This window comes from Seriola dumerili, unplaced genomic scaffold (genome assembly GCF_002260705.1).
Source record: "Seriola dumerili isolate Sdu_G_001 unplaced genomic scaffold, Sdu_1.0 BDQW01000088.1, whole genome shotgun sequence".
NCBI lineage: Eukaryota > Metazoa > Chordata > Actinopteri > Carangiformes > Carangidae > Seriola > Seriola dumerili.
This window is the reverse complement of record NW_019174343.1, coordinates 2780849-2808182: the sequence shown is the minus strand read 5'-3', so window position 1 is coordinate 2808182 and position 27334 is coordinate 2780849. Positions and strand designations below refer to the sequence as shown.

The 27334-nt window shown below is 40.9% G+C and overlaps 1 protein-coding gene across 1 annotated transcript in view; it reads right to left on the bottom strand.

The window, feature by feature from the left end:
- Positions 1-27334, bottom strand: part of LOC111221708 (plexin-B1-like) — a 101112-nt gene that overhangs the window by 42631 nt on the left and 31147 nt on the right. Inside the window, exon 2 of the mRNA XM_022745222.1 lies at positions 23412-23482. The gene's annotated coding sequence lies outside the window, so the exon portion shown is untranslated. The remainder of the gene's footprint in view (positions 1-23411; positions 23483-27334) is intronic.

Here is a 27334-nt window from a genome sequence, read left to right as displayed (position 1 = left end):
ACAGACACCAACCATCCAACGCCAGAAAGGTGTGGGGGCAGGGGTTGTCCGACGTTACCTGAACAGCCAACATGCAGATCAGACATAGTATAAATCCTGCTTAAACCAAAAGACAGTCTTTCTCCTTTGACCCCTGAGGTGGGAGGAGTGACTTTTCATAACTTGGTTAAAGCTGCAGCTCTGTTACTACAGAGCCTGAACTCTGTAGTCAGCATGACACGACTCTGGTGGAAAGGGGCTTTACAGCTGTGTGGAGAGAATCCTGAGAGACCACTTCAGAGCCTGATGGAGCAGAAACAGGAATGACTGTTTAGAAGCACTAGTTCAACAAATACAGCGCTTCTCCCTGTCCCTCCACCGGACAGAGGTTTCAGCGAGCTGGATCCATAATACTTTGCTGTGGGTAACACTGTCGTCTTCTCCAATAACTCTCAAAACTTTTGGCTGTTAATTACTCATTTAAGAGTAACAGGCTAGTAAGGTCCTTATATATCTAAATTCACAATTTGCTGAAAGCTGCAAATCTAATAGCCAGAGGCTACAGTAAACTGTGCTGCCATCACTCCAGGTCTCCCTTTTCCTAAAGCCAATAATCGAATCAGACTCAACTTCATTCAGGGTTTGAGACACATGAGAACAAGAGAATGGACTCCTGATTCAATTCTCTCACATATAGAAAAAAAACACACATATTGCCTCCAAGTTGAAGTCTTTTTTGTTGAGGTGAAAGGGGGAAATGCATGCCTGTAATTGCTTTATCTACATGTTCCTTTACTTTGAAGTAATGGACTCCACTTCCAGCCCTGTCTACAGAAACAGCAACTTCACGAAGTTCATGTGATGGAAAATGGTGGTTGAGATAACTTTATACTTCATACACAGGGTTTGAATTATGGGGGGTCAGAGCCCCCTGATTAAGACTAGGACCCCCCAAAAGAGGTAAAAACAACAGTTTGGGGAAGTTGAAACTTTTATATTATATTCTTACCTGTAACTGTAAATATTACAATATATTTCCCATATTGATGTGTGGAAGAATCTTGTAATACGATTTCAGACACCCTAAAGGGGACTGTACCAATGTCTCGTCTGTCTGCCTCACTCTATCAGTGGCTCCATCCTCAAGTCTCTGCTCCTGTGTGTCACACAGACATTGTAGGTAAATGTAATTAGCAGTAGCTAACTATCTAGCTTGTTTAATACACTTTACTTTCTTACCTTCAGAGTTTCTGAATCAGATTGTGTCAAGTATCTACAGATGAACAATAATGTTAGCTAGTTTCTGACTTTAGCCTTAAGTTATGGTTTAGCTAACTAATGTTTGCTAGCTGATAGCGCACCATTTCATTTCCACTGTTCCTCATGATTGCTGATGATTTGTAAAATCCCTCCTCATTGTATTATAAACTACTGTGCAGTGTTTTTGCATCTAAGTTTTTATCATTACCATGTATTACTCAACCTCCTTGATTGATTGATTTCATTTTCTTAGGGACTAGAAACATTGCATCCCACCATTTATTTTAAAACAGTGCTGTTTTTAGTCTGAACACCTATGACCCACTCAATAGTTAGAAAAAGGTTTCTGTTTAGTCATATGATCATATCCCTGAAGAAGAATCTAAGTATCTGGATTCCCCTGTCTAAATAAAAGTTGATCTGAAGGACCTAAAACTTTTGGTTTGATTAATATAAAGAATCATTGTCAATATTGTTTAAGTTATATGTTTATGTAAAAAATTAATATGGGCTAATATGCTATTATCAGATTGTTTTATTCCCTCACATATTGATGGTGGTATAGGCCTTAAAAAACCAACATTGTCTGGCATCGTATGCCTGGTGACGGTGTTGATCGGTGTTGGCTAGAAGCTGTAGTGCTGGGTGTGGTAGTGCTGAATCATCTGGACAATATCTGCCACAAATCTGTTCAGTCATTCAAATTACTCACTGTATCACCTTGAAGAAGGTGCGGCCATGCCAGGCTGATGGATCAAGGCAAGATGGTTTGAGATGGATTTCCTCCGAGTTGAGCAGCCAAACTTGGTGCAAGTACAACTCCCTCTGCTCTCAGTTATTTACTACACAAGGAGAGGTCAAGTGTACATGCACTTCTTCACTTGTACTAAAGCTTGTGAAGATGACAGGTAGTTAAGGGACCTGTAGCAGACAAACAGGACCAGCAGGTAGAAGCTCTGTAGGACAAACCACCACAAATGGAACTGAGTGAGGCCTTGGCTGAAGCCAAAAGACTCCACAACACAACAGAGCATTCCTGAGAGGCACATTCAATTGAGCCATCATCCGCTACACTGAGTCCAGCCTTTCATTCATTTACAATTCAGTTATCCTACATTCTGGAAGAGACCGACAGGGACAACAGCGGAGAGGAGGGGGCCAAACCATATTTGAAGTGAAAAAGGCTGGCAGAGTGACATCATCGGACAAAAACAGGGTTACAGGAAGACAATGGTGAAAGGGGAAGATGGGGTGAGACAGAGAGGGGGTGGAAACGATGAGGGAAATCACCACAATCAAGTACTCACAAGCCTCAGTGCTCACTGAGAACTGATGGAATGTGACTAACGATAATAAGGGAGTGGGGGGTGAGGGAGTGGGGGTGGTGGTGGTGGATGTTAATTACAGTGCCTACCCATAATGCCCCATTCAACACCCAGTCATTTGTAGAATGACTGGGAGGGGTAATAAAGCAAGTTTCTAATTAGTGACATGATTGTGAGCATAAACAATCAAACATGCACAAGTGCGCGCGCACACACACACACACACACACACACACACACACACACACACACACACACACACACACACACACACACACACACACACACACCACCACACACACACACACACACACACACACACACACACACACAATCTAGCAGGAGGGACAACGAGCTCACTAATGTTCACTAGTGCCCTTCTGTATCTCAGAGACAGAACAAATCAGATGACTGGCTGAAAGCTGTATGTGCTAATCTAATATCATTTATCGTTACAAACTCTCTCCTAATGTTTTTATATACACTGGCTTTTTATTATAGACCCAGGTGTTTTCTGATGTTACTTCATACCCCGTAGATAATTAAACCAGAGGAGAACATCTATACAAGCCACAGTGCTCCAACTATCAGTCACTTCACATTATCTATGCAGAAAATCAACGGGACACTATAAATAGTGACCTCAGAGAAAAACAGGATATTCACATAAATAGTTCAGATAGAAGCGCTCATGTTATTGGGTTTTATTCAAACACACATGGGGCCACAGATCCTCTGTTTACCAGCAAAACCTCCAACATTTCTGTTCCCACCACTGAGTGGAACCATTTTCCTCTGAATAGTAACCACAGTAATCATTCTTCCTTTAAAGTTTTAAATCAGTGTAACATATATTGAACGAATATATATATATATATACACACACACACACACACATTATAAAGGGTGAGGTTTACATTTCTCATACAGTATTAAAAAATGAAAGTAAATCCCAGTGTGAAAATAAAACCAGACTGCTGACACATAATCACATCCATTGTAATTGTTTCTGACCTTCTCTGCTTCAAAATTGATCTAGTTCTAATAAGAACGTGCAGTAGTTATTGTACTGTTTCAAAACTCAGTTTGTCCATTCCCTCTCAGTTCCTGCAGCAGTCTGCCCGCTGGCACTGGGGCTGGACAGCCCGGCTGGCTGGCTGCCAAGAAGTTATTTACAGAGAAACCCCCACCAATTGCTGTCCATCTAAAAGAACACATTCCTCCTCGGCTGATGAACTTCATAGAGAGAGGACCGGGATGAGGAGGAGGGGAGTCATTGCCCTGCGCTCTCTTCCGGAAATGTCCCTCCAGAAATTAAGACATAAAAGTTCCCAGTTTTTATGATCAGGCCCTTTTAAGGGATGAAACTGCTCAATGACACGACAGAGGACTTTTCTGGACACGTCTCAGTGGTCAGAGGAGAGACACTTGTTCCTGCAGAGGAACTAGGTAGATAAAGGAAGTTCCCATGGTTGTTAAACTTTATGGCCCCAAAGAATTGACCCTGGGGGTGAGAGAGGGAGGGTGGATATCCCGGTGTAAGGGATCACCTCTACATTTGGGTGGAACTCAATGGCTTTGACCAAACATGTGCATGCGTTTCCTTTTTCCTCATCATAAATCAGTGTTGCTCAATTTTATGATGATATGATGTCAATTCCTGAATAGTGTTTTTTTTGTCAACTGTGACTGTTTTTTCATGTCAGCTCTGACTAATATCCGGGGCTCAGACTTGAACTGAAAACATCAGTACATGTAAGGCAACAACTACATTTTGCAAACCTGCTGAGATTCAGTATTTGATATTCATACTCTTAATCATTCAGGAACAACACAACCAATAGAAGATGAGGAGTTATTTTAACCTTTTATTTCTTCAGATTTTTTTTCTGTCTTTTCTTCCTCTTCACTTAATATTGTTATCTAAACTCTAACTCTTTGATTACATCCAAGTCAACGGACAAACCTGTCAAATCAAACCTGTCCAATCTGTGAAATAAAATACAATTTGACAATTTAAACAGTCAATTAAACAAGTCTCTTTTGGTGTCAAAATATTGTCTTAGGAATATACAGAGGAAGAAAATTGGGCAGATAGGAAATGCGCAACAACTCCCATCATGCTGAAACAGTCCCTCGAGTCATGTCAACGTGATAAAGGAGCGTGTCTGTGGTGGAATTAGATTTTAAAGGGGCACAAATGAGAGCGAGGAGGGAGTCATCGGGGCTATCATAATCATGCCAGACAGGAAACTATAAAAGTCTGTTGACTTTATCAGGATCATTACTCAGGTGCAGACAGGTGCAGTTTGCACCACACAAATCTACAGTAGAGCAGGCAATAACTTCTGAATTCACGCAAACAGAAAAGCAATAAAGCTTCAGGGGGAAGTCGTATCTCACGTCTTCCACTTTAAACTGTTTGCCATTGAGACAAAATGCTGGTGGTGTCTTCATCTACACCACACTGGAGCCTTGAGACAGATACAGAGATGAGGCAGGTTGAGACATATTATAACACAACACAGAGAATACAATCTCATTACCTATTCTGTATGCTTGCCCCGTCCTCAGCACACCTCACTAACAAGAAATGCAGTAGTTATGAAATATTTTGAAATACTGATATTATCATCACTAATTTATTACAAATGCTGGTAATTTTTCAATACTATTTTCACTGAAAAAAGGTATGAATTTGAAATATGAGAGAAGTAGACAAAGTGGTCACAGTCACTTGTTGACTGCTGACTTGAGAAGAGGTGAAATCATAGACACAGACCAAATCAAAACTACACTTTAAAACCACAAACCAACATGTGACATATGGTACGTGTGTCGACCACTGATCCACTTAAATAACTCTGAAGTTATTTTGCTAATCCAATCTATTACACTCCATTATCAATAAACAACACTGATAAATAAGTCTTCCCACAACAACATCAAATCTTTATAAACTAGGGTTGTCACGATACTAGAATTTCAAACTCAATACCGATACTCAGGAAAATACTCGATACCATTTTTGATACGAGGAGAAAAAAATGACAAAAAATGAAGATGCATAAAAAAAAATTAAATAAAGAACAATACAAACAATAACATCAATGACAACACTATTTTTGGTAGTCTGAGGTAGTGCAAAATATATATATATATATATATATGTGACATGCAAATGTATTCAGCTACAGCCGCTTATTGTCTGTGCTTCTGGTGACTTGGCACCATATTTTCGTTGCTGATCAAATAGAGTTGTTAAGGAAGTCTGCCGCTGTTTCTGTCTAGTTGCTGGTCGATTTTTCTGAGCTTCAATCTGGGACTTTAAGAGAAAGATAACACTTTTCAGACACAAATAACTGTTATCCTGTTAAATTAACACTGTCTATTATCATTACAGACGGGAAAATTTAAATATTTGAAATAATCTCTCTGAACCAAATGATTCCTGTTTTAATTTCAAAGACTTTTATTTAGTTAAAATTGGTATAAATTAAATTTCTAAAGGCTGATATAATGTGTGTCTGTGCAGTGTTGATGTTATGGTCTAAGAAGCAGGTGCATCGTATACACGAGTGTGGTTCAGCCTCTTCACCACAGTGGGTTAAGTAAAGTATAATGTGCTGTGTGAGTGTGAGTGTGTGTGTGTGTCATCACCAAGTCTATAATTCCATTGTTTAGGGCAGTCCGTTTGGATGGCAGCTGTCCAATGGGACATTTACACTGACACACAATAGAAGGATGTACACACACACTATCATTACCAACTTAACACACTCCTGAACCTGCACTTTAACTGCTTAAGCATCTGAGTGCTTCAACAGGCTTAGTGTTCAAAGATGACTCGCCGTCATTCCCAGAGTAGACAGAAGGAAAAGACACTTGACCGGGTGAGAGGGTCATCAGACAGAGGTGTAGCTTTGATGTCATAGATCAAACATAAAAATGGAAAAAATTAAGCATCATTTTGATGTGACCCTGTGAAAAAAAACATTAAAACTCGATGTAAGTTCCTTTGTGCGGAAGGAGTGCACACTGAATTGTGAAGGGAGTGCCTGCAGGACTGGGAAATCCCATGTCCTGAGTCTCGCCGACTTCTGATCAGTTCCCTCGGAGAAAGATTCCCCAATTTAAAAAATTTGGCTACGTTCACATAGCCTGTTAGCTTAGCTTGTCCTGCCCTGCAGCTTCTACTCTGAATGGATGTTTCCAATGTGGCTTCATTTGCTCGACACAAGTCAGTAAATTGAATCATTCAAAACACAAACTACTTGTGTGTATTCATCTGCTGCTTAATGCTATGCTAATACAACCTGCTACATACATTGTATCCTTCATATTTGCCTGTTTAGGCACAATGAGCGAAGTGCTTAAGTGCCCTCCGCTGTCACTGCGGAAAAACATTCCTTCACCTGCCTCGTTTGGCGTTGACATGAAAAGTGAGCACGCAGTTGGCGTCCCTGTTCGTCTGTTTTCTACACACCCTAATAAATGCATACTCCAACTTGTGGTTGAAAATTAAACGCTATTAAACTGGCTATGTCTCATTAGCATAAAAAATCTAAATCAAAATGTCAGACAGTGAGAAAGTCTAACTCAATGTATGCCCAGGGGCAGGTATAGACACAGGCGTGTGGCAACAGGGTGAGTATCCACGCTGTCAGCCATCTTGCACCCACAGGCAGTGAGTTTATAGAAGTCGAGGAGTGGTTGGCCGATACACGCTGCAGACTGCTCTGCAGCTCTGTGTTGTTTGTCAGCGGAGGAGAAATTGCTTCACCACCAGAAGTTACATTTTGTTTCTCTTTTTTCCTCTTTGGTGTTACTGGATGAATATCTGTAAATATATACAACACTTAAACTTACACACTGTAAACTATTTAACATTATTTACAGCCACATATATAAATCACTACATGACACATTTCTCTGAAAAAAAACTCGCACTTAAGCAGAAGAAAACACTCAAATCAGAAAAGAGGCCAGTAAGCACTTGGACAGTTAAAGTAAATGATAATTATGAATTTATGGCTCTTAGAAGCAAACAGAAGCTGTTGCCTGTGTGGGGGTAATGCCTTCACAGGAAAATTATAGCCTGAGTTTTTACATGCCGATTATGGTGGAGAGAACTATGCACACATTAAGCAAAAGTATGCAGAATCTCCTCTGACAGAGAGGAGAAGTAGGAAGGACAGGCTATTTTTTCCTGTCGTCTCATTTTCACCAGCTCAATGAGCAGCAGTAACGGTCTGCTGGAGAAGGGAGCTTTAGCTGCCTTAAAGGTACTGTATGTAAGAATGTGAAGCAATTTACATACATTAATCACTTTGATTTTTTTATTTAATGTGTGAAAAGGTTCTAACAAGACTGGGGTGCCCTGGTGGCTCGCCTGGTACAGCACACACCATAAAGGCTCAGTCCTCACCACAGCAGGCCAGGTTAGAGTCCGGCCTGAGGCCCTTTGCTACATGTTACCCCCCCTCTCCCCAACTTTCCTGTTTCTCTCACTGTAGCCATAATAAAAGGTAAAAATGCCCCAAAAAATCACTATAATATAATAATAATAATAATACTGGACCTGGGCATAATTTTATGGGAAATTCCAATGGATGTGACGTTTATACAGAGTGAGCCTTGCCTCACTGCCTCTCTTCCACTCCTCTACAGCGCCATCAGTGTGTAACACTAGCTAACGATAGCTTAGAAATGGAGCCTGCTAACAACAAACAACTGGCTACCAGCACAACACAGACTCCAACATAAACTCCACGTAAGCACAAAAAACAAAAAACAAGTTTTATCTAATTAAACCAGTCCATCTAAATGGGAATGTGACCGATATCAGGGAAACTAGGTTCAACATCGGCTGATGACGATATTAGTCTTTATAGCTCTAGGAAGAGTCCTGGTGCTTCCAAATGGCTTCTATTTCACAATTAATAGTATACTCAGTTTGCCAAAGGTGGACTCCAGTCAAGTTCTGGTCACAGTTCAAGAATAAATCAAGCAAAGAGGATGCACTGGTCCTCAGTTCAGAGCTACAGCAATGGGCCTGAGTAAAAAGATTTCATTTTTTGATTTTTTGCAAAATTTGCAAAAGAATTTCAAAAAACCTGATTTCAGTTTGTCATTATGGGTTATTAAGGGGATGTTAATGGGCAAAAATACGATGAATGATGAATGTTATCCATTTAAAATTAAATCTTCAGAATAAAAAACAGAAAGTGAATGTCTGTCTGAACACACTGAGGCCGGTGTATATAAAGGCACCTTTCTGTGTCTGCCTGGGCAATAAAAAGGGCAGTGCAGAGAGTGAAGGGTAAATGTTAGTATGACTGCTGTTTTGCCTGCTCTCCTCTCTGAACACTGTGTGTGTGTGTGTGTGTGTGTGTGTGTGTGTGTGTGTGTGTGTGTGTGTGTGTGTGTGTGTGTGTGTATAAATCACACAGCTACACAAAGAGCCTCTTTGTGGTCCCATGCAGCAGATGCTGCTTTTCCATAGTTGACTTAACAAAACTTGAAGGTGTGTGTTGCTTATGGAGCCAAGCTTGTTGCACAACATACAGAGGTGAGAATGAAGGTGTGAAACAGTTTGAGGACCACATCGTCCCACTGAAGTAAGAAAGCAGAAATGCTGCCTAAAGAGCCTGGGGTTCAGATAATGGGATGATACACAGGTTGATTACCAAGACAAACATGAAGTCAATCATTCACAGAGTTATAGTCGCTCAACCAAATATAACTAATTATTTGTAAGCTAATTGGTTCAGCAAAAAGTAAACAAACAACTACTGCAAGTTTGTTTTATAGAAACCTGAACGCACGCACGCACGCGCACGCACACACACACACTGCTTACAGCCATTCAGATGTTTCCCTGTTGTTAACATGTGGACTACTACATCCATCGAGGTCATATGAGGATAAACCTAAACACTTTCCTGTTGACTTCCACCCAGCCACCTCTCTTCATCAGGCTCTGTTAAATGCCTGGGATTCCTCTTGAAGGTGAGCATCGCCCTGCTGGGCCAGCTGCTGCTCCTTTACCCCAGCTTTTAGTGCTCAAGGCTGGCAGAACAAACCACAGCCCAACAGCCTCTCATGGAGCTCAGGATGGGGGATGTTTTATAAGCTGCTTAAAATGCAAATGTAGTCAATATTTGTAGATATGGACTGTAGGGTAGACTGTGTGTATGTGTGTGTGCAAGAGGAGGGAAATTATTTTTGTGTGTCCCTGTGGATGAATTTCTAAGTATCTGTGCAAGTTCATGTCATTAGAGAATGCCTTGAAGGGCAGTGTAGTTGTGCAGAGCTGTGTGCGCACATAATCTAATGTAACACATTGACAAGCGTTACCTTTCCATGTAATACAAACTTACTGTGGAACTGAACTGTGGCCCTGCCTGAATCTGTGAGTAATCTCTCACATCAGACCTACTCTACCACAGTGGACCACCCTGAAGGTGGTCCTGCCATTGTGGTTTCAACCACCCTTGGTGAGCCCACCTTCTTTACAGCTGGAGCAAAGCATGCTGGTCTAACAGAACTGACATGCAGAGGGAACGTCACAGAAAGGAAATGTAAAGGAAAAAATACAAATAGATAAAAGCTCAACACATTCCTTTGAATCGAGACTGCATGAATGTGCTTGCGTGCGTGTGTGTGTGTGTGTAGCCTTGTTTTACTATATTCATGGGGTCTGAAAACTGGTAGCCCACTATATTTGTAGGGTACGACAGCGTTGTGTGGGGACCATTATGCTGAATCCCTCAACTTTATATGGCTGTTTGAGAATTTAGAATTGATGCTGGGGTTCAGGTTAGGATAAGGTTTAGCGAAGGGTAAGGATTATGTTTACACATTCAGTTGTGAAGGTTGAGTTTAGCGAAGGGTGCCTCCCTCCTAGCCCACATACACTGAAACAGGATAATCCCTAGGCAAATTTGTGCATGTGTGTTTCTGACAACTACAGACAGTAGGTCCAGACAATTCACTGAAAAATTATACAAACCATTAATTTGGTTAATAGTTGTGTGCACGTTCATGAACTAAAAATACTAAAATATACACTACCTAAAGTTCAGTCTAAGCAGCAACCTCCAAGGCTGAAAAATGAAGCCAGCACTGAAGTGCTAAAACCTGCAGTTCCTCTAATGACCACTAGAGTCTGGCTCCAACAGTGAGTCAATCCCCATAGACTCCCATGTTAAAATGTCCAACTTTACAGCAGAAATAAACATGTTTACAGCCTGGTACAAAAACTGTTTTGGTCTCTAGAGCTACTTTCCTCCTTCATGACAACTGTTTATATAACTCACATGTTTACATTTTATTAAGGCTTAAAATTATGGAGAATTGAGGGCGTGGCCTCTCTGAGTGAAAGGTGAGTGAGTGTATGCTTGCCACAAACCGGTATGAACCGAAATCTCAGCTCCACCCACGCCCCACCTCTTTGCCCATTTTTGGATTAGCCAGGAGTAAGGGGCGGAGTCAGGCACTGCACAAATGGCGAAGGCGGAGCAGCTCACTCTGAGCAGTTCATTCTGATTTTCAAAACCACTGTTCAGAAAGCTGTGGGTGACATCACAGAGGCTACATCCATCTTTAATTACAGTCTATGGTTCAACTAATGCTAATGCCCAGCTAATGTTAGTCCGTGTTCACTCACTGGTGATGTGGATGACACAAGCACAACCATTTGGTCTCAACCCAAGCAGCTTTTACTTAAACTGAATACACAAAACAAAGTCAAATACAAACACAGCAGAAAAACTGTTTCAGTGACCAAAGGTATCCCCACTAAGGGATGGATGCTGAGCCCCGGTATTGCACAGGCCACAGGGCTACATTATTCACTAAGCTCCGACCTTAACAGTTCTGCTATCGGTACTGGAGCAGTTTTTTTTTTCTCTGCTAGATAAATGTTATCTTGCACATCTGTCTATGTAAGATATATTTCCACTATTCTCACAGAAGACTAGAGATCTGTCTCTCTCTCTCTCTGCCTGCCTGCCTGCTGTTTGTGTGAGCAGAGGGCAGGGGGGCGGGGCTGTTGTTCCAGTGACACACACACACACACACACACACACACACACACACACACACACACACACACACACAAGACAGTGCAGCACACACACCAACTCAAGCTAATAGCCTACCTTTAGATAGAGAACGATGGCGGACAGAACCAAATGGTCCAAAGTGTGGCTCTACTTTACTGGAGTTGATGCAGACACAGCCCATTGTCACAAATGTGACAAATGTTTAAGGGCTACAACATTAGTAATCTGTCTAAACACCTTGCAAAAGTACATCATATTCAGACAGAAAGATGTACAGCGTTTGACCACCCTAGCACAGCTAGTCCATTCATGTCCATTCCAGCTTTGTAACGTTATGCTAGCAGCCCACACGTGGAGTTAGTAACCATTAGCTGATTGTTTAGCTATGAGTGCATTCGTAAATTTAACCTGAAATGAAAATGTATTTTCAGTTGAATAACGTTTCAGAGCAAGAGAGTAATATAGCCTAAATGCAATTCATTATTTTAAATAATTTGGGGGCATCCTGCAGGCAAAGTCCGTCTTGCTTTTATATTTTCAGCCCTTATCTAGGACCTTTTGTAATTGTTAGGCTATAATGCTGGTTGGTTTAATGAATAAAAATAATAGGCCAAAGCATCATATTTTATTTGTAATATTTTCTGAGTAACATATGGGTTGCTTTGTCCAGAGTCCACACTCCAGCGTGCTCTCTGAGATCTAAAAGTCAGATTAAATTTATGAAAAGACCCATTTAAAAGAGTTTCCCAACTTTTGCTGTTGTTAAAATTGAAGCTACAGTGAACCAACCCAGTCCTCCGTCTTCTTCTACTGCCGCTGGTGCTGCTCCAAATCAAACACAAATAAACCCCTTCATGCTGGCAGCTAGTGGAAGAATGAATGAAGAGAGGGTGAAGGAGTGTCACCAAGCTGTGACCAAGTTCATTGTGAAAGCCGACACCCCTTTGCAACAGTGGAGTAAAATGGCTTTAGGTAAAATATTAGTCAGTCAGTATATTAAGTTGTATCATTTTTTTAGGATATAGTAGTATGAAATAAGGCTTGTATGTTAGACACATCACCCCACAAACACAATATTCAATAATAATTCAACAATAAATGTTTGTTTTTTTTACTGTATGTAATGTGCAAGGCACTCAACCCTAAATACAACCCTCCCTCCAGGAGTTACTAAAGTGACACGCTAATTCTGTCCTGGATTGATGTAGAAAAGGCCAATTTGATCTCTGAGCTCGAGGATGTACCAAAGCTGGCCATTACATCAGATGGGTGGACCAGCCTCAGCCAGGACCACTATATCACTGTGACGGTGCACGATACAAGCCAGGGCAGGCTCAAGGAGAAGGTCCTCCACAGCAGGGCAGTCTACCAATCTCAAACTGGCAGAGTAGTGGCAGGGGACATCTCTGACATTCTGGAGGAGTTTAAGACAGAGCTGAGCAAGGTTTGCGCCGTGTTACAGTTGACAATGCCAGCAATCTGGACGTTGCCATGAAGAGGCTTGGCATCCTAAAAATAGGATGCTTCACGCATCTGGCAGTGCAGAAAATCTACACAGTCGCTTCCATTGATAAATGGGCTGCCCGAATCAGAGCAGTGGTGGTGTGGTTTAAGAGATCCTTGATGGCCAACACGGTCTTGAAGGAAAAGCAGCAGTTCTTTGATAAGAAGCCATTTCAAACCATTAGATTATTTTGAAATTCCCAAATTTTACAATCTATTTAATTCAATATTAAATTGTGGGGTTAATTTATGCTGGTTTTTTGTTGTTTCAGGCCTTAAACATCACTCACTCACCCTGGACGTCAAGATGAGATGGAACTCTTTATTTAATGATAGAGAGAGTCATGGAGCAATATCCAGCAATACAGGCAGCAGCCGTGGACCCACGACTGCGCTATGTCACTGTATTTTATTTTGGAGTGAATTTTTAATTTCATTTGTTTTACATTTACATCATCACGACAAAGTGATTCGTTAAGAAACACTGCTGTTTCTTTTTCTTTAAATAAATGCTCTATTTCTTTAAATAACTGCTCTATTTCAAATTTGAAGTTGGAAAAATGTATAAAGTAAAATGTTTTGTTAAAAAAACAATGTTGTTGCATAATGAGAAAATTAATCAATTTATGTTCTTAATGTAACTTTTTTTTTCCTTCCTCAAAAAGTATCGGTAAGAGTACCATTAAAGTACCGGAGTGATAAGCAGTATCAGTAAGATCAGCAGTACCGTTAAAATCTTCATGATACCCATCCCTAAACACCACCACTTAGTTTAATCACTTGAACATAATCACATTGCTGAATATGAAGAATGCATGGCTGAAAAAAGAGACTGATGAGTGCCAAAATAATTGTTCATTAATTATAATACTGATACTGATTTGAAGTCATATTGCTCAGCCCTGATAGACATCCAGCCCACAGATACAACCACACCCTCGTTCAACAAACCCATCTCTGTTTGCTCTTGTCTACAGGGGGAGTATCTGTCTGCTCTCTTAAAGTTACAGTTCATGTAACACAGTCCTTCACTGGCACTGCTCAGTAATTGTCTCAAAAGCTTTTACACAGAGATCCCACTATATTTCCATTAAGAAGACCATTATCCCAGCTTTGTGTTGTTGTGTTGTGCTGTTGCATTTTGAGATTATTTTCTATTAAATATTGAAGTTAACATTCACAGTTCGGCCATATACTAGATTTATACCTCGTCTTGTTTCCATATAAGTAGCTAGTAGATAAAATGTTTAATGTTCATATTGACTTGTGTGCTACGTTGTCATCTCCTCAGCATTATACAGCGATCACAGCACAAAATAACAACTGCTCATTCACATGAAATAGGTTAGAACCAAAGACTTTGATGACCGTGACCACGGGTCTGGATTCAGGTCTTTGTTACTTCATTAGTCTGCATTACATCTCTGGTGAATATAACATCACTGTATTCATAAAAGGAATGATGGCCACAGCTACAAAAATAAGATCCAGACCCAACTGTTTCAGGGAGGATTATTGCAGTTGCAGATTTTTTAAATCTGAATATCCCAAAATCTGCAAGACCAAATTAAAAGGAGTGCTATGGCTTCTCACAGCAGCGTTTCATTGTGTTGATGTGGTTCAACCCACACCACAAAGAAAAACAGAAAAATATTTGAATTGCCTGTTTAAAGCTCTACAACTCCCCTGTACTTTATACTGTCTTTTGTGTGTGTGTGTGTGTGTGTGTGTGTGTGTGTGTGTGTGTGTGTGTGTGTGTGTGTGTGTGTGTGTGTGTGCGCAGTGCTACAGTGGTTATGGGATTCATACTGAAGGATCGACAGTATATTACCACAATCTCTCCCTCTCACTTATCAGCACAGCCTAAATACTACTCATTACTCTGTCGTCACTGCTGGTTGGCTCAGATAGAGTCAAGCTCACAGCATCAGCTCCATGTATCATCACGATGGTATACTATGTTGTCACCTATATGTAATTATGCATTAGAAAGTAAATTCATGGAGAGTTTAAACTCCCATGTATTTTTCCAATACTTTGTTTGGCAGCAGCATTAGTGCGACAGAGTATAAGGGCCATATTGAGGGAAAAAAAAGAAATCTGAAATATCAAGAAGGAGTCATAATTTTATAAGAAAGAAATCATTACATTACAAGAATTAAAAATGCAAAAATTCAAGAGAAAAAAAAACATAATTTTGAGGAATATTAAAAAAACCAAACAAACAGGTGAAAGGACAGTCAGTGGCCGCCTGAGCTGCTTCTGGCAGCTGCTGTTTGTTTGTCTGACAATGTAATAGACTCAGTTTCTGCACAATCTTTTCAGTGTCCTGATGCTGCTGATGATGATGATGTTGATGGCCCAAAAGATGAAGTATCTCCTTATTTGTGAAAAGTAGAACTTCACAGGATGCTTCACGTTCCTCATTTTAAAGCTTCTGATATTCCCCTCTAAAACAACACAGAACCTAAAATTACCACTTTATTCTTCTCATAATATTATGACTTTTTTTCTCATAAAATTATGAGTTTATTCTCATAATGTTATTACTTTTTTCAGATTCTCAGATTTTTTTTTCCTTCAATGTGGCCCTGACACTCCGTCGTACGTTACAGCTGCAGCTTCAGTGTCAGGACGTTTGCTGGTAAACTAGTAAACAGCACATGAGGATTCAGAGTGTATTTGGTTTCACAGGCTGTTGGGTCTCCATTCCTTTGGATCTGTGAGCTTTGAAAGAGTCAGGTAACAGATGCACAAGCTGGCAGTAAAGTAGAGAGTGGTAATTATACGCTCTAACACACACACACACCCCTACACACACTAAAACATCTAATCACCATGTCAGGACAAACACAGTCATACTACAGCACTGCTCCAATTCCCAAATGTCTTTGTCAATTCTTCTGACACAATCTTCTCTGCTCTGCACCCCACTGCAGTGTGAGGGCCAACACACCACTGTCTTTACTCTTCAGTTTTTCATAATATCAACTTATTTTAAAAAAAACAGATTGGAAAATAAATTCACATAGATGCTGAGCCAAAACCTCAGCAACAAACGAGCAAATAATAATCAAAACAACAGAACCACAGCAGAGCAGCAACTTCCTCTTATTTTAATTCATTTGATTAACAAAAAGCAGAACATGACACCGGCCACGGTCCAGCTGAGAATACCTCATTAGGACTCAATCCAAGATGTAGAGTCACATTTCATCCTGTAGTGTTTCTTATTGTCTTTGGGGGTTTTTTTTCCTCACAGGTGCTTTGACAATTTTTCTTCCTTGAATTTAGACCAGTGGATGACAAAGATTCAACTGTATTGTATGTAGGTGGATTGTTGAAGACATCAGCAGAGGTTGAGACTCCATGTGTTTCCGCAAGGGAAACACATGGATGACCCACTTTTTGTTCAACTTTTCACAGCCCCCCCCTCCACTGGATTCCAACATCAAAAGCAGCCCACCACCCATTAAAAGCACTCATCTGCACCTTAATATCTTTAAGGTCTGAAGCATCTCCAAGGAGGTGGAGGGCATTAGGGAGGGGGATATGGAACTAAATGGAAAAAAGGCTTCAGGCTCCTGAAAGGCCCGAGTTGGTGAGTGAATATTCTGGATATGGTCGAGCAGTGATTGAGATTCTGCACCCTGCTCTGCTCGTCTGGGAAGCTCAAGATGAATGTAGGTGACTTTAAATTAAAAAGGAGGACACAATCAGTGAAATGAGTGACTGGCCTCTACTCTGCATCCCACTGTCTCCTTGGTCGAAGTCATGTGACGTTCAGGTGTAGTGTATGTGGCTCCAAAGACGAAAATGCAGTAAAAAAAAACAAAAAAAACAAAACAAGAGGACGGCTAAATGACATGATTTGATTATGTTGTTATGCTCGCCGTGAGTTTAAACTGCTTTGCTCCAGGAAAGTCACCTTGTCTGGTGCAGAGATAAGCGAGGTCCACTACGCCTGGCATTACATCACTTGTTTTTTTTTTTAACACTTTTGTATCCTGTCAAACGAACAGAGAAGAACCAAAAAAAAAAAAACCCAGACTTTTAAAAAACTCAATAGTTCCTAACTTTACTTCTGAACAGAGAAAGACAGATCACTAAGAGGGCTTCAGACAAGGACTCTGAAACTCACCGCTCAGTGACTTTCTTTAACAGGATACCTGCTGACAAGATGGAGCCTGACTCTGATCTCATAAATAACAGTTTTGTCATCTGGAACATTTAGTCCCAGGGAACAAATGGTCTGCTAGTGATTTACAGATCTTTGAGGAATGGATTATGATTAACAGTCACTTACTGACTTTCTGAGATGACCACCTCCTTCTGGCATATACACAACACACACACACACACACACACACCAAGTGATAATGGATAGACGACTGATAATGACAGACTTAAACACACTTGAACCCCGCCTTCCCCCTCCATAATCTGTCCAACTGCCCCCATGAGTGTCTGACAGCACTGACCTCACAGACACACAAACCCTCATCCACTGTGTTACTGCTTGGATGTTCATATCTATTACTACAACACAGTGAAAGCTGTTCTAATTACTAACCTCAGTGAACGGGACCAATACAATCGCTTTCACTCACAATGGGTTTTTATGAAGACAACTGAGTTGTTTGCACTGTTGACTCTGACAGACACTGTTCATGCTGTTTATACTGTTCATACCGTGAATTAGAGCCGGGCGATATGGCCAAAACTGTTATAGTGATAAAAATGTCAGTCGATGTCGATATTTATCACAATAAATGCCACATCGTTATTTCTTTCAGGTTTAAAGGCTGATTTTTAGTAGTAGAGATAGAAGTAGAGACAAAGGAAGCTTCTGCCCCACAATCCAAATCGTTTCTACCACAGGGAAAAAACTGAGCTGAAAAGAAAAACGGTCTATGAGCAGCTCTGGCACTGAGATAGGGGTTATTGTCATTACTGTCGTCAGCTCCACTTTGTAGTGTCTTGTTTCTTTTTCAGTAGACACAACTCATGGAGCTGCCCAGAGCTGTCTCAGGCTTATCACATTTCTCTATAATACCTTCTTTAGAGTCTTTATAGACAAAACACCCAAGCATACATGTACACATGGCAAAGAAGTAGTGAGGTAACCAAACAACAACATGCTAAAAACTACAGCGCCTAACAGAACGGACAGGCAGCGGATCAGCAGAGTTCTCTGATAAAGTCTGTGACTTCAGCTAATCTGTGGGCACAGTATGGGCTCATTTAAGCAGGTTTATTTGGTATCACTCCAGATTCCTTATCAAGTCAATGTTACTTAAGATGTCTGATACGCTTAAATGCACACTAATCTGTGTAGCCCCAATCTATCCTCCCAGCAGAGGCCTGTGCAGGGCAGGCTCCACCACAGGCCCTGACAGATTGTGGTGCAAGCTGTGGCATATTGCACATGAACCAAACATGCATTTAGAAAAAGCTGTTAAATCGTGTAGTTGTTGCTCTAAAAAAGCATGTAACTGTACTGAAGCATGCAGCAAATAACTGACAAAACTATCACACTGTGTGTGCTTGGTGTGGTGAATTTGAGTACAAGGGATTGTTGGAATGGGCTGATGGGGTGGTGTGGTGCAGAAATGCAAAAACCACAGGAGGAAGGCTGGAGTGATTCTTAAAAATTAAATAGAAAAGACGCTGCAGTGTCAGAAAACATGATCCAGGCTGTGCACAGACAAGAGTAGGTTAAAATATAGCGCTGGACCGCACATGGTCAATGTGCAAAACTGGTGAAAACTTGTGGAACCGCTGTAAACAACTGACATCATCACGTCCTAATCTCCTCTCTCTGCTCACATATACAGCAATTTAATACAGATGGATTCACAATAAACATTTTCTCATTTACAACAGAACAAGTTTGAGAGAGTGACTGAAATGTTGCTCATTAAGGCTACATGTCAACTTCCAAGTTACGCTAAAATCCTGATTTTATAACCATGACATCACCAACCACATAAATCAAAAGGCAAAGACAGTGCCAACAGTTTTTCCACCATTGTATTTCCTCAAAAAGTGACCGGAGACTTTATTTAATTCAACTCCAGAACGTAACAGACTTTATTGGAGGCAGGTCTTTATGTCTAACTCCCTCTGTTTGATATGTAGAGTTGGTCATAACGGTATTTTAGTCAGAAGCCTCGTTTTAGGTCGCTCCCGTCTGTCATTTCAAACTTAAAGCTCTCTATCTTTATGTCTTAACAGGGTTTTTATTGCTGTGCTGCAGTAAGTGTATCATCTAGGTATCCAAGATGGCGCCATGGACAGCAGCCTCGGTGCTTTGCTCTCCCACTCAAGACCGTGGAGATGACAGTGGACTTCAGGAGGAGCCCCCCATCACCATACACAACAACACTGTGTCCAACACAGCGCCTGCGCCAGCTCAGGAAGTCCAACCTGCCTCATGAGCTGCTGATCCACTTCTACACTGCAATAATCCAGTCTGCTCTCTGCACTTCTATCACCGTCTGGTTTGGTTCACGACCAAACAGGACAGGAACAGTCTACAAAGGACAATCAAGACTGCAGAGAGGATCATTGGCGCTAAACTGCCCTCCATCCTGGACTTATACACCTCCAGAATGAGGAAACGGGCAGGAAACATCACCACAGATCCATCTCACCCTGGGCACAACCTGTTCCAACTTCTCCCGTCCGGGCAGCGCAACAGAACACTGTACGCCCGCACAACCAGACATAAGAACAGTTTCTTTCTGCAAGCCATCACCCTGGCGAACACTTAAATCAATCATACAGGAACAACAACCTCTGACATCAAACATTGCACACTGAAATATAGCACATAATGTACATATACACTTATTCCCTGCCTGCATATTTATCTAGTATTTATTATTATTATTTATTATAGCCTTTGCACTACTTCCATTGCTCCTGTGCACTTCCTGACCCATCCAACACTCTTGTCTTGTTTTTAACTGTATATATATTTATATATGTATATTTATATGTATGTACCAAGCAGCAATGTAAAACCAGAGACAAATTCCTTGTATGTGTCCACATACTTGGCCAATAAAGCAGATTCTGATTCTCATTTCATTTCCAGTTGCTGGTGTTTCTGTTGTTTACATGCTATTCAGATCTGCTAGTTTGACTTCTCTCTCTCCTGCTCTCTCTGCTCGGTGTGTCTTATGTTTAGTTATTCCTCTGCCTCCTTTAGTAATGATGATACATGTAATGAAAATACTTTATTTGCCAAAATGGAGGCGAGGCTCAGTGTATTAGAAGCCCACGGTCTGCACCCATACACGGTCCATACAAAAGAAGTCTCTAAGTCTTGCAACAAATGTGCAACTGCAGGATGTAAAAACCCGTAACAGAAACTATTTGCGCCAAATCATTTTGAAAGAGCAGCAGCCAATGGGGAAAGTGTATCTGAAAATGGGCCTAATGCAAATGTCTGGACAAGGTAGTACTGGGAGACAGCAGTTTCTGATATGATGTCACGCAGATTTCAATCTTTGTTGACATAATGACATTTTGTAAACAACCACACAGAAAGACAAACCGTGGATGCTCACACTGTGGCTAGATTCACTCAGAGAGAAATGTCGACAGGTGATACCGGAAGAGCATAACTCTGTTTTCAGGGGGAAATTCAGCAGTATTAAGAAAAGCTTACAGATGAGGCAAGCCACACCCATGTGGGTTCAAATTGTGGGTAACTGGAATCTCTGGCATGTTCAGGCAGTGTCAACAGAACATGAGCCAAATCTGAACTTGTCAGGTGATGTTGTAACGAAGTTTGTCTGCGCAGGGTCTGAGCTACGAGATCTAAACAGACAAACAAGCAAATTCAGTTTTGTAAATATAATTTTATTTAATTTTTAAATGAATAAATAACTATTCATAAAAATATGGCTATTGTGCAGTTACTATTCATGATGTATACTGTGATAGGGCTACATAAGCAGTTGATCCTGCACATGAACCCGTAGTTGTTCTGTACATTTGTTTACACAATGTGAGTACAAATGAGAAACTGTTCCCGACCAGGTCCAACGGTGCAATATCACATCACTTCCCTAAAAACTTACTAACATGTATAAACATTGAAAACCTTTTAATTTCTGCATCAGTTGCTCCAACATCAACCAGCCATACCTTGGCAACATTTTATTAACTGATAAAAAGCTGTTTTCATCACCTTCTTTATATGTGAGGTAAAATTTAACTCAGAGTCTAAAATACTGCCCAGGCATGTTACTTCTACAACCACCTCTCCAGGATGTAGGCGGACATGTTTCCTTGTCAATGATCAAGAGAAGATTTCATGTCCAGAACCTCAGAGGATTCACCACAACATACAAACTCCTGGTAAACCTTCAAACTACAAAGGGCAGGAAGCAGTCGGTAAAAGCAAACAGAACAAAACCAGTAGAGTTCTGGATAAAAGTTCTATGGACTGATGAAAAGGCAGAACTTCTATCAAAATGATGGACAGAGGAAAGTGTGAAGAAAAAAAAAGAACACCTGATCTCATCTATCAAACATGGTACTGGGTCTGTTACGGTCTGGCATGTACGGCTGCCAGGGGAATTCAGACACTGGCATTTACTGATGATTTCACTCGTCGCTCCTGTCTGAGTTGATCCCCTGATCTCAATCTGGTTGAGCTGTATTCCACTTGCTGAAGTCCAGATTAGAATGCAGAGAGACCCCACAGCAAGCAGGAGCTAACAGCAGCTGCAGCAAAGACCTGGGAGAGCATCACCAAGGAAGATACAGAACATCTGGTGGCGTCTTCAGGCACCGTCACTGACTGCAAACGATTCTCTACAAAATATTAAATATGATGATTTTGAACCCCTAAACTTTGGTACAACTTGTGATCAGACAGTGGTGTTCCAGAGAGGAGGCAGCACGCAGAGAGCGCAGAAACCTGCAGCAGCTGATATGACGTCCTGCTGGCGACAACGGTCGTTTTAACCGGCGGAAGTGATGCTCTGCACAGGCTGAAAATGAGAAGCTGTGATCTGAATGTTTTCTGCACTGCTTCACTGATGATTATTAGAATCAGAGTTTAATGAATCCGTGTATTTTTCCAACCTCGGTGTGTGAACTCAGAGTCACTCACCACTTCACCCAAATCATGTTTCACAACACACATTAATCTTCACTGTGGAGCGCGGTTGTCTTAAGGGAGAGGAGCTCCAACACAAGCAGCCTGAGGCGAACAAAACACAGCAGAGTACAGTAATGAAAGGATTGGATTTTGAATTATTTTATCCAATACTGATGCATTAAAGTATCAGCCCCCATAAAGACTGCACAGTACTGCTGCTGTAAAGCTCAGAAAGTGATTCTCAATGACACTTCAGCAGTTGGATGGTATCTGCAACCACTCAGCACAGTCTGCCACCCTGCAATGGCCAAAGCTGAAAGATGGGTTATGTGCATTCTGCTTATTTGAAACAGCTGGCTGGATGCACGGTCCACAGAGAGAGGTTATGAGAAGACATAAACAGTTCACCCAACAACACCATCCACCTGAATCAACCACAACAGCTTCTTGGCCTCCCCCCTCTTTGTTTTATCCTCCAGCAAAGTCCCCCACACTACCCCACAGCCTGGGAATAAATAGTCCTGGTTCCAATTTCACAATATAATCAAAACACTGGGCTTTGTGGGAGCGCCAAGAAGATAGGAGCCTGGCAGAGCAGTGGGACAGGGAGGAGGAGGACTTGGACAGAGAGGAGAATCAAGGAAGGGGGATCAGGCGTTAGTTTATGTAACCAAGTTCAGCTGGAGGAAAAAACACAATAATCCGTGGCCATGGCAAAAACAGTAAGAGCACAAGGGAGGAGGACTGACCGAGGGAAGGGAAATATGAAAACAAACAGATAAAAGTCACAGTGGGGAGGCCTCAGTTTGCACGGCCTGAGCTTCTGGTTTGGCGTGGGGAGGAGTAATTGGGAGCTGCCGCTGGCACTTTAAATAGCTACTGAGTGTGATGGGATGTGGTTTGCGGGGAAGTGGACTTGACACAGTAAGAGGAGGAAACTCAAATCCCATGAGCTATTGTGTAATTCAGATGAACTGAAGTAAATAATTAAAGTTTGAATGATTGCCCCGAGACACATCTGGTTAATCCGGTGTACAAAATCAGCAAAAAAAACACATTCAGAATGATTATATGAGAACAAAAATGAGTTAGGACTGCCATATATAATGTTTCCTGGAAGCATTAGTATGAAAAGAGAGAAATGTAGTTTCCTACCTGTGAAAGTCTACTGCTCTTTTCCTGCCATTTCCAATGTTTCCATGGTTCCCATGAGGATTTGTCCGAACCTGGAGGAAGACAAGCAGTTCAGTCCACTGAGCTTACTTTTACAGCTTTCTCTGCTAAAAGCCAAAAGCATTACATAAAGTACAACACAAATGGCCTTTGAGGAACCATAATGTGGAAACAGATGATGATAGCAGGAGCCAGTGGCTGAAAAATTATCCCCGACAAAGTGAACTTAAGCCATTTGCAATGCCTGTCATGTTTTCTTAATATCTGCTACGCAAGTGAGGGCCTCCATTCTTCATACAAGGTGAGTATTGTTCACTACAACAACAAAGACCTTTCTGAACACTGAGAGGGAAGAGCCACCATAAAAGTCACCTTTTAAAAGCCAGACAGACGAACAGCTGCCACAGACCAGAGAGTCTGGCACAACTTTACACACATCCTCACTGTGACATTGACAACACACACTCAAAGCTGAGGCCAGCAGACGGTTAGGAAATCATCAAAATTTAAAAACTTATGAAAAACTGTGAGGGAATCTCTGGAGTAAATGTGAAGTGTATTATATGGATAAATAAATATACAACCACACATTCAAACCAAATTGTTTGAAATTAGTGTAAAATCGATGTTACCTCCCACCCTCTCTCCTGCTGATGATGCAGGCTGCCCCAATCACTCCCTACTTTCATGTGTCAGACTCTGCCATCTCCACTGACCTCAAATCTTTACATCACGTTTACAGTCTACCAAACTCAACATGATATCAAAAAACATGCACACAATTCATTTAAGATGGTGATGTGAGTGTTTGGAATAAATTTGATGTTTTACCTTTTATTTTTGTTACAACCGACTGCTGTCAGAAATTTGCCTTATTGTGCTCACAGTTAACAGGTCACACCAAACTAAACACCAAAAACAAAACCATACACATAAGAACAGAGATGTAAAAAATAAACTAAAACTAGAATCACCTCCTCGTGGTCCTCTGCCTCCTCCACTCAGACTAGTTTTGGGTTACATCCCTGTTTATCAGTCAGATAAAATATGAAACATTTCTATGAAGTTTTGTCATAATTGCTGTGTGAAGTCTTGGGTTATGGCTAAAACATATTTTGTGAGGTCACACTCGTCACACTGACCTTTGACCACCAAAAATTATAATAGTTCATCCACCTTGAGTCCCTCTAAGTTGTAGCCCAAATTGAAGAAGTTCTGATCATCTTATCTCCTTGAGAAGTAATTTCCCCCTCCTCTTACGCCCCCAACCTCGGGGGTTTCCTCCAGGCGGGGCGGACAAATGGTGTTCACCTTCATAGACAGGACAAACCCTGCGTATCACCACAATAACCTGCCGGCTCTGACTGTCACTTCACGTCATGGAACAAAACAATTAGCCTTGAGTTAAGCATGGGCTGCAAGTAATAATATGTAAACATATTAAAAAAATATATGCAAACCATAAATACAACCAACAACACACAACCAAAATTGTCCTTAATGTGCCAGAGATTTTACCGGTCAAGAGTCAAATAACCTCAGGAGTGTGTTTCTCTCAGGTTTAAAACAAGAGTCGTCTGGGCTGCTCCTCAGAGAGAGTGGAGATGCTGGAAAATTACTGAATTTCCTGAGCTTCCACAAAACATATCATCTAAGATAAGTCAACTTCCTTTTGGGAGGAATAACCACATCCAGAAGCAGCTTTGTATTCACAAAAACACAAGTGCAAATAGTACTTTTGGAAAATAGAGACACCCTGGAATTGAGGTCATATCAACACTCGTTAACTTAGTAAAAAAATTCATCCTCCTTGGGAAGTGACTTTTAAATTTAAGGAAAATCAAAAAGGGAGGGAAAGTTACACATTATACACACACACAACTTAAAACTGCACATTCAAACTAAAAATTTCAGTGCGATGAGAACTAAAATGTGAATATGTATCGATTCATTCAAACACAACACACATCTAACCACCTACGTTCTTAACTGCTGCCTTACTTGAGTGACAAGCTTTACAGCTGAGCCTGGTTCCAGACCTCTGAATCCGAGCCAACATCTCTGAATGGTTCAGCAATTTGAAGTGAAACAATATGGAAATTCAGTCTGATAAACAGATAGGCAACAGAATTGTTTTTTTTTTTGTTGTGGCATTGTTTACTGTGAGCTTTTTAGTTTTATCCTCATATTGTCCAGCTTTCAAATCCAAATGCTTGTACACATTACCTCTCTATACACTTTTGAATTCTGAATTGGATCAAGATCAATTCAGGTTGAATATTTAATTTTTCTTGTTCAAACAGTAGCTCAAATTACAGGTACAGAGAGTAGCGGCCATAACCATTTACTACATTAAAATACAATAAATGTTGAACACAATCACAAATCTACGCAAAGCACTGTGCTGTGTATCACCAGACTCAGACAGATGAAATGAATCCAGATCCTTCTCAGATTTTGCACCGATGAAATTCTCAGATAATTAATTCATGCTATTGCTCGTCATTCACACAAGTATCCTGAAGCTGTTAAGGCTGTGTGACCGCCTTCCACCCAGGAGTTTCAAATGACACTGTTCTAGAAATGCTGCCTTAACTTGGAAACCTGGTCAAACCTGGAGTTTTTCAAATCCCCCCTCAAGGTTTGTAAAAAGCAGAGCAGCCTTAAGCTCTACAGGCCTCTGCTCCTACCTCTGCCCTATGGCCAGGATACGCGTTGGGGCTTGTTTTGTGTGAACACTCCCTCAGTGAAAAGCTGGCTCAGAACAGGCACTAACTCACTCATATATTTAGGAGTCGAAGTCAGTGACACTGCTGGAACCATATTGTTTTGCTCTCTCTCTCGTTAAGATCAATTTTACATAAAGTGCTCATAATCAAAACTGGGCTAAAGCTATTGCTTGGTGCGTGCCTTCAGACGCTAGGCCCTAGCTTGTGCAGTCTTATATACTGCCTCTAGGGGCAAAGACAAAAAGTTTCTATCTGTAATTGGTTGAATGATTTATACAAAATTCAGTTGCATTATCTAACGTCTGTCCTCAGTCCATGCATAAAATTTCATAATGATTCATTAAAGTAGGTGTGGCCTATTACAAAATTGTCTAAATTCTACACATTTCACCTTCGAAAATTCTAAAAAAATGTACATAAATCATGTATACGTCCACAAAGTCTTTTCAGCACATCCACTGAAATTGTGACAATAGTTTGCTATTATACAGAAGTCTGGTCACTTTCAAATCAATTATCGATATCTCCACAAGTCTTATTCAATGCTCCCAAAATTACACAGACATTCTCCGATGGTAGATATCAAGTCTTTCAATTACTGTATGTCACCATTTTCTTTTCGTATCAGCAGATCTTTTCTGCCTGTGTACAGATTCTCTGGGCTTGTCAAAAGTACACCAAATATATTTTTTGAACTCCATCCGATTAGTCCCAAAATCTGCAGAGTAATGTAGGATTTTTTTTTTCCTCAAGCTACTCACACCAAAATTTTTGTTTTTGTGTTTAAGGTTACAAAGATGAAATACACTGTTTTTACACATGTTATGTCATTGCCTCAACTTGTGAGAAGGTGTACACAGCTCATGGTTTCCAATCAGTACAGTGTCATACCTTGGAAACAATGTAACTTATGGTATCCAAATTTTGGCTAGCCTGCTTGGACCCTGGCTAATTGCTGCTTGCCAGCTGTATTGTTCTTATTTAACTTTGACCAGACTGAGGGATGGCCTGGAGCTGAGCTGCATGCAGACAAGTCTGAAGTTGTAAGCACAGAGAGCAGTTCGGTGGAACTGTTGTAAGATTGATGGCTGATGGGATTTAAGTGACAGATACAGGAAGTATTGTAGTCTCTGCTTAATGGTTGCTTCCATCTCTCTCTCTTTTGGGGGGGTGTTG